We start from the raw sequence: 8,161 nt of genomic DNA, 5'->3' as shown, positions 1-8,161 counted from the left end.
ATTACTGCATTAAAACAAATAATGGTATTCGTTTCCAATATCAGTAAAAACATAGATTATAAGTTATATTTACCTCAGATGTCCCAGTCCATCTTCCAGTTTCTAAAAGTAAGTGCATGCTTTGTCTATCTGATGACTTTAAATAAGATATGTTGTTTTTTTTTATTTCAAAATTACTTTTAAAATATAATAAGTATGAAATCTTGATGATTTCTCGGTACCACTGAACCATTTTTATACAAATTGATCTTGTTGTCTTTGTTTTACGATAAATTTTAAGTATTCTCTAATATTTAAATATGACCGTCACTAGTTTTTTTTAACTTTATCGGGGAATGAAAACAAAAATGGTTGAAAACTGTGTAAATCTCACAAAACTTTGCAAACAATTTTTCATAACCTGATTAAATTAAAACATTGTGACATCAATGCTTATAATTAATTTCGCGCCATTCTCGGATTTTTTTCATAGTGGTATGCAAATAAATTATTGGCCAATCAGAAAGCTATGATATATTTAGATGTTGCTAGAAAGATTATCAGTAGTGATCAATTTGTGCCAGAACATAATTATTCTGCTTTACAAGTAACCTCTATATAGTGAGGGAATCTCCCTGATTCAACAAATATATGTTCCTTTGGAAACTTGGCTTTGGAAGTAAATTTGTCATGTATTTTGATTTGTGCAGTCATATATAATGTCCAGCAGATGATTTTGAACATAATGTAATGGTATACATTTGTTGACTCAGTTTGAGGTCAACATGTTTTGTATATATGTTAAACTTAATTTTAAGATGTTTTGATGTTAACCAGTCAACATTTCAATTTGAATTGATTCGTTTTACTATAGAATAGGTATAGGGACTACCAAGTTAAGGTATAATAATTACGTTGTATTCCCTATAACTATTTTATAGTAATTCAGATGTTTGCGCCCGTGAAATGTTGATCGGTTAACATCGAAATGTTATTTTATAACATATAAAGTTTTTGATGTATCCCGTATAGGTGGTCAAGAAGTTTGCTTAATATAGACCGAAATCGGGTATATACACCGGGTATATAAACGTTATATTAAATTTGTAATATATCTGGTTTTTATTTAGCTTGCCCTTCTGTTAATTTTATATTAATACATTTATCCGTTAATCTAGTGGAGAAAGCTGATGGATTCATTATTTTTTTTTTAAAGAAACGGAGTCTGAGCGACGCCGATAACATCTATATCTATACATGATTAAATAAACATAAAGCATAAGAATTTTGCTCGATGTATTGCATGGTTGTCGTTTATTTCGAGATACAATTTTTCAGCTATAAACTGCAAACATAATCAATTGTAATGAAAAATCTGCAATGAGGTTTTACAACATTATCTCATTTTATTCATATAATGAGGCAAACATCTGTTACAAACATCTATCATTTGTTATGTATTAGTTAGAGTATTGGTTAACGCAAATACCCATTTAAGGGGGATTTTAAAACAAAGTTTTAATACAAACTTTACATCTTAAGACAAATAACATTGAAAACGTAAGCATGTAGATAACATATTGGTAATATACAAAAGTCAATTGTCAAAATGATATCACAAACATAAACAAATTTAACTGCTTGTTATTTAGGATACACCGTATACTTAATAATAATCTAACTAGACAAATTACTTGGTAAATCACACATTTTAAAAAAAGATCTGTGATCTGATCGAATGCGATTTTCTGAATGTGCAGTAACACTTTTTTTAAAGTTTAAATAATTTTAATGTTCTAAACACTTTTCAAAAACGATCCGCTTACTTCTCAATGGGAATGGGTCTGTTTTAATTTTTCACGATAACGTTCTTTCATATTTTAGAGATATTCACATGATGGTAGGGACATCAAATTGAAAAGTATGCTTTCCTAAGAGCTTCTGTGATGTTTAGTTCAACAAAAACAAATAACAAATTAGTAGCATTTTGCTTAGATAAAAGAAACTTATTTTATATGACTATACTACATTTGTAGATCAACTTGACTCAATTAATTCAGAAATGCATACGCTAAGCATTAAATTGAACTAAATCTTTTACTATCACTACGCCGGACGGCAAAACAGCGAAATAAATCTCGACTGTTTTTATATATAACGCATGAATTCCTGCATTTGTTTAATAATTTGACCTCATCTTAGGCCATCGATATGTATTTTCTTATGTTATTCATGTTTTCAAGTAACCTTTAAATTTTCCTCCGGAAAGGTAGTGGGCCTTGATGACACCGAACTATGTTTTTTGTGGATGTATTATGTTTTGCCAATAATTGGTTTGAATTATGAGCATTAGAATAGACGATTGTTATACCATATTTCATCTATGGTTCAATGTTTAAATTAGACAAAACGTACATAACCAAAATATGAGTTTTTGTTAATTAAAAAAAAACTAAGTCGATTTCGGTCTACCAAGCGTTTTTGTACCTGCTATAGACACTAGTTAATATAACGGCATGCTTATTTGTGAGCTTGTTTATTTATTAAATGTACATTTTTTCATGTTTCACATACAAGCAACACAACAACTTACGAGACAACAATGTTATTTCGTGAGAGTCCCAATGCAACTTATAATGTGATATATAGAATATCTCATCTGTTGGCAGCTGGTATTACGGGAGAATCACCGGGCCCTTAATCCGTAGAGTAATTAATTATCCATGCCTGTGGCACTAATCGTTCAGCTTTATACCCCCCTATCTGAGAGGAATTCATCGTATCCTCTCATCCCCATTATCTATAACAAATGGCTTCATCAGTCTGTGAGCTCTGCCAGTGTCCACGTCTATATTACACATGGTCAACATTTACTTGTTGCTTATAGTTTTTCTACGTGTATGTGTACATTTAAGTAACCGGAACCAATTGTTCTGGTTTTGTTGACAACAAGAGTCCATTAACTTATGATAACTGATCAGGTTTTAATTTTATTTTGCTCTTTCTATTGAACAAAAGATTGTTGTTGTTGGATTCTACATTTGCAGATATCCCAAAGTTACCTTCCGCTAAATACGTCCATAATATCGTCTTTTACATTTGTTCTAAAGTCCATCTAATGTATCAATATTATTTTGTAGATTCCAGGATTCATTATGAACAAATTTCATCACAACACCTGCTAATTACCATTAGTAAACTATAAAGGGACATGTAACGCTAAACAGAGATATTCATTTTGGATTATTACTGTAAACCAACTTTCTTTCACGGCTACTAAGTTTTCCGATTTCCATTTCAAAACAAGTTCGCGAAGATGAATATTCGCGAATCTAACATTAGAATGGAAATTCATATCAATATAAATTATGAAGATGCTAATTCGCGGAGAAAACGATTCGCGAATGTGCATGGATCAAGTAATTTGTGAAGGTAAATTGCACGCGAAAGAAAGTTGTTTTACAGTACAATTGATTACGTTTTGAACATCTTTCTCGCCAGTTTACTTGACCACCTAATTTTTGTACTTGATATATGTAATTAAATTACGTTTCATTTTACTGACATCTTTTATCAACCTTAATCAACTATTTTTTTGTTATTTTGAAAACAATAACTAGCTCTATTTTTTGGCAAACTTCCATATGAAGAAGGCTTAAGAAATTTAGACATTTATAGTTTAAATGGCCCATTTAAAAGACTGGGTTGATTGTGTATAAAACACGGGTTTTCTCTATTCTGAAAACAGTGATATTTATCAGACAGGTAAATTGGAAGATATAAGGTTAAATTTCTTGTATAATCAAGAGCGTGACAAATGTCTACCTTTGATTCACAATATTATCAAATCTAGCACACCAAAGTTTTGATACTTACGTAATTATAGAAAACCCTTATTTAAAAACACTCTATCATTACTTTACACCTTACAAACTATGAGAACATGTATAAGCAGTACTGATCATTATGTAAATGCACGTTTGTAAGCATATAAAATAATATTTTCGCTGAATCGTTGTTGAGAGGGAAATGTCTTTATAGTCCTGGTACGAAGGAGTTGGTCTAGTGCGGTGTACACGAATTAATGGGGAACCCCATCGTAGCTAACACATGTACATGTACATGTACCGCTTAATATCACGATAGACTATAAATTACGATGACCGATAGCGGAATGTACACAAAATGCAATAACTATTTTTTGTACCTATATTCAGCGTTGTTTCAATTCGGCAAAAAGTGTTGTAATAATCCTTTTTTTGTATCAATAAAAAAAACTGTATTTTAAGTACAAATAAAGCGATGAGTAACAGTTTTTTTTGTACATTAAAATACTTAACTTAAGTGACATGTATATATTTATTTTCCTTAAAGGTCATGTTACTAACAAGTACGTTTAAATATGATTGCAGGTGAATCACCCCGCAAAGGAATGCAGAGGTCGCGTAGCCGCAATATGCTTTATTTAAGTATTACGGATGGAACAAAGTAGGGTACCAGGTAGATTGTTAATTTTAAATACTTCAAAAATCATAAACTAATATTTACAGTAATGCCATTAAACTATTATTATCTTTTTTCCTCCAAACTGAAGATTACATAAAGAATGACATGTAACATGAAAACAATCAACAAAACAGCAAATAGATAATAATATTTACAGTAATGCCATTAAACTAAGATTCTTAAAAGATAATAGTGATTTTTAAAAAGTAACTTTTACGTAATTACTTCAAAACAATTATGATTATTAGCATGCAAAACTGTTAATAAAAGTAATTGTTTCTGATTTCTGAAGCATAGAAAATTAACAACTTATTTGTTAACGTGCTTCCTTCTATCCGTGTTATTATCTGAATACTGAATGAAAATATATTGCGGACGCGCGACCGTCTACTGATAACTAGATTATCAAATGCAATTATTTTTAAATTGACTTGTTGACAGTGACCTATATGTACATGTAACTCGAGTTTTTTTCCTTAATGTACAAAAAATCGTTACTCATGGCTTTTTTGTACTTGAAACAGAACTTTATTTTTTTCGACAAAAATTAGTTATTGACAGCAATTTTGTCTTACAGAAACAACACTGAACATAGGTACCAAAAACAAAGAGTGATTGCATTTTTTGTACATTCCGCTATCGGCTATCGTAATCAATAGGGTCTATTTATAGGCCTAGTAACACAAATTTAAGTTTCCCTTATTACTCGCTATTGAATCCAGGTAATGTTATCAGAATATTTTCGATTCGAGCTTAGCATATCATCTTTTGACGTATATTTAATCATTTGTATCCTGCATGCATCACAAAAGCTGAAATCGTTGACGAAATATAAACTTCACGTTCATAGAGCTTATACACTGATGAGTGTATACATGTATGAAAATCGAACAATGTATTTAATTGGGTAGAAGATATATTGTACACTCATGGTTTTGGTAATGTTTGGGTAAACCAGCATAAAGTTGTTCCTTCAAATATTTTACCAATAATCAAACAAAGAATTAATGATATAGCTTTTCAAGAGTTGTCATCTTTATTAGAAAACTCTTCTAAGTGCTATTTATATCGTCACCTCTGGTGAATCAAGTTGTTTTACAAACTTATTTGACAAAGTATATCCCAAACAAAAATCGTATTGTATTGACAAAAATAAGGTTATCTGCACATAACTTGTGTATTGAATCTGGACGTTTTTCAAATTTAGATAGAAGTGAGCGTGTTTGTAAGTTTTGTGACCCTCATCGTGATATTGAGGACGAATATCATTTTATTCTCATTTGTACAATTTACCAAGATATTAGAAAGAAATTTATAAGAAGACATTATTGGGAAAACCATCTGTATTTAAATTAAGCAAACTTTTGAGTACTACAAATATAAAAGAATTAAATCTACTTAGTAAATATATTTATAATGCAACTATTTTGAGAAAGTCATTAATGTAATGCTTTGTCCATTCTCCACTTATCCTGTATGTATGCAAATTGTATATTGATATTATTCTTTGTAAAAAGCAAATAAGTTGAAAAACTTAATGCAAATAAAGAATTTGAATCTGAGTATGTGTAGTGTCTATAAATAGTAACAGACAAAGTTGTTTTTTCCTAATCAATCATGTTACTGCCACCGAAATCTTTTCAACTCGAGCTTAACAACATATCTGTAGATGTAATTAATCAATTGTTTCTCCTATGCACCACAAAAGCTGAAATCATCGTACTCGACTGACATGTTTAAACAGGATTATATGAAAAAATAATAAGTAGAAAGGTTTGAAAAGTTGTTTAGCATTAGCTTCTACCATCTTAATTGGGGGGATTTTTGACAGAGTCCCAACTTTGTCATTGATTTCTACCTGATGTAAGGATGACGTTGTCCATGGAGTTCTATTTACAATACAGTTCAACTATTTACAAGTTTTTATATAGTTACACAAAGGACACAGCTCCCACCAAGATCCAATACTTGTTTTATCATACCTTACCTAAACGGACCCTGTTTAGTCTCAATCATTACCTTTTAATAAATTGTCAACATCCGTGAAATCAACTCGCATTTCTTCCAAATGAACTCTCTCTTTTATCATAAAACAATAACCATTCATCTTACTTTCACAGCGCTACAGCTAGTGTATTGGGGAAATAGCTCTAATGTAGTCTATGAAAAAGGATAATCCAAAGATAGAATTTTCTATATACTGTTTTATTATAGTCGGGTGTGGAGCGGAGAAATATCCAACTCTACACTTCCAAACCTAGGCCTAAAGTGAATATACAAGTAATACAAAATGATAATATACAAGATATACAGGAACAAACATGTAAACAGCACTTAGTCTAAACGTGATATACAATAGTCGCTAATTAACTGACGCAAGCATTACCGGTATTGAGAACTGCTAAGAAGGATTAGCTAAAAGAAACACAGTTAAATACGTTAAAGCAATACATCACTATAAAGAAAAGGCTATTATTTTCAAAATGAAGCTTTGTATTTTACTTCTAAACATAGAATATTAAGTATGTTCGAGTAGATTAAAACAAATAAATAACATCACAAATGTCCGAATAGGAACCTGTCATAAACCGCGTGACATTATTAACTGGACACACTATACCACCTCACTCCAGTTATGTACAGTCAGATGACAGCGACTGACACCCGCTCTTATCAAACTAATTAATTGAAATGGTTGTCTGATCCTTCTACTCTTTGCCTCGTTTTTCCTGTAACATGATCTATCCCTCTAAAACAAATATATCGCTAATTTAGAGATTGTTCAAAGATAAAACAGTTAAATAAAAACATTACTTTGAATATAGCACTTACCTTCTCGCTTTTTCCCTTCACTTCTCGAAATTTGAAAATTTCTTTTATTTAAGTAATTGTATATAAACTATATTGGCTAGGTTACTTAAAGGGACTAAATCGTTAAAAAATAATGTAATAAAAGATAAAACGAATTATAGAACTGAAAATAATGGTAACAAAATTTAAAAGTCTGTATAACCATTTTGTTCAAAATGAAGAAAAAACTAAAAATAAATAGGAACGACCTAGTCACTATTTCATATTATTATCTTTCGGCGAGGTAAACAATCCCTGTGTGCATGTGCGATGTGGGAACATTCAAAACTTCCGATCGATGGCAATGTCATCGGTCTAATGGACATATCTGCAATCGACTGAAAACACCAATTTATCGACTACAAGTACCTGATTACTGTGTTAAATCTAATAAACGTTGAAACGTATGCAGAAGTTTTGTGAAGAGTTTCTAAGTGTAAATATTCATATATTGTACTGGTTTTTGCAGCTTTAAGGAAGAGTTTTCATTATATTATAAGGTTTTATACTTGCTTCTTACAATATTTTATTTTCGTTTGTCATATTAGGTACTAGCTCGTTAAACCTGCCAATATCATTAGGTTTTAAAAAAAAATGGCCTGGTATATCAATTTTCTAATAAGGAAAAACTAATAATATAGGCATGTTTAGCGAACTAATGAGGTACATGTATTTCTTTTATCATTATATCAATATTTGACATTCCCTATATATCCTTAGTTATAATGTCTATCCGTCTAATGGACATTCCCTATATAGCCCTAGTTATAATATGTATACGTCTTATAGATGTTCCTTATATAGCCCTAGTTATAATATATATCCG

The sequence above is a fragment of the Argopecten irradians genome, unplaced genomic scaffold (assembly GCF_041381155.1).
Source record: "Argopecten irradians isolate NY unplaced genomic scaffold, Ai_NY scaffold_0412, whole genome shotgun sequence".
In the NCBI taxonomy this organism is placed as follows: domain Eukaryota; kingdom Metazoa; phylum Mollusca; class Bivalvia; order Pectinida; family Pectinidae; genus Argopecten; species Argopecten irradians.
Note: the sequence above shows the minus strand (reverse complement) of the source record.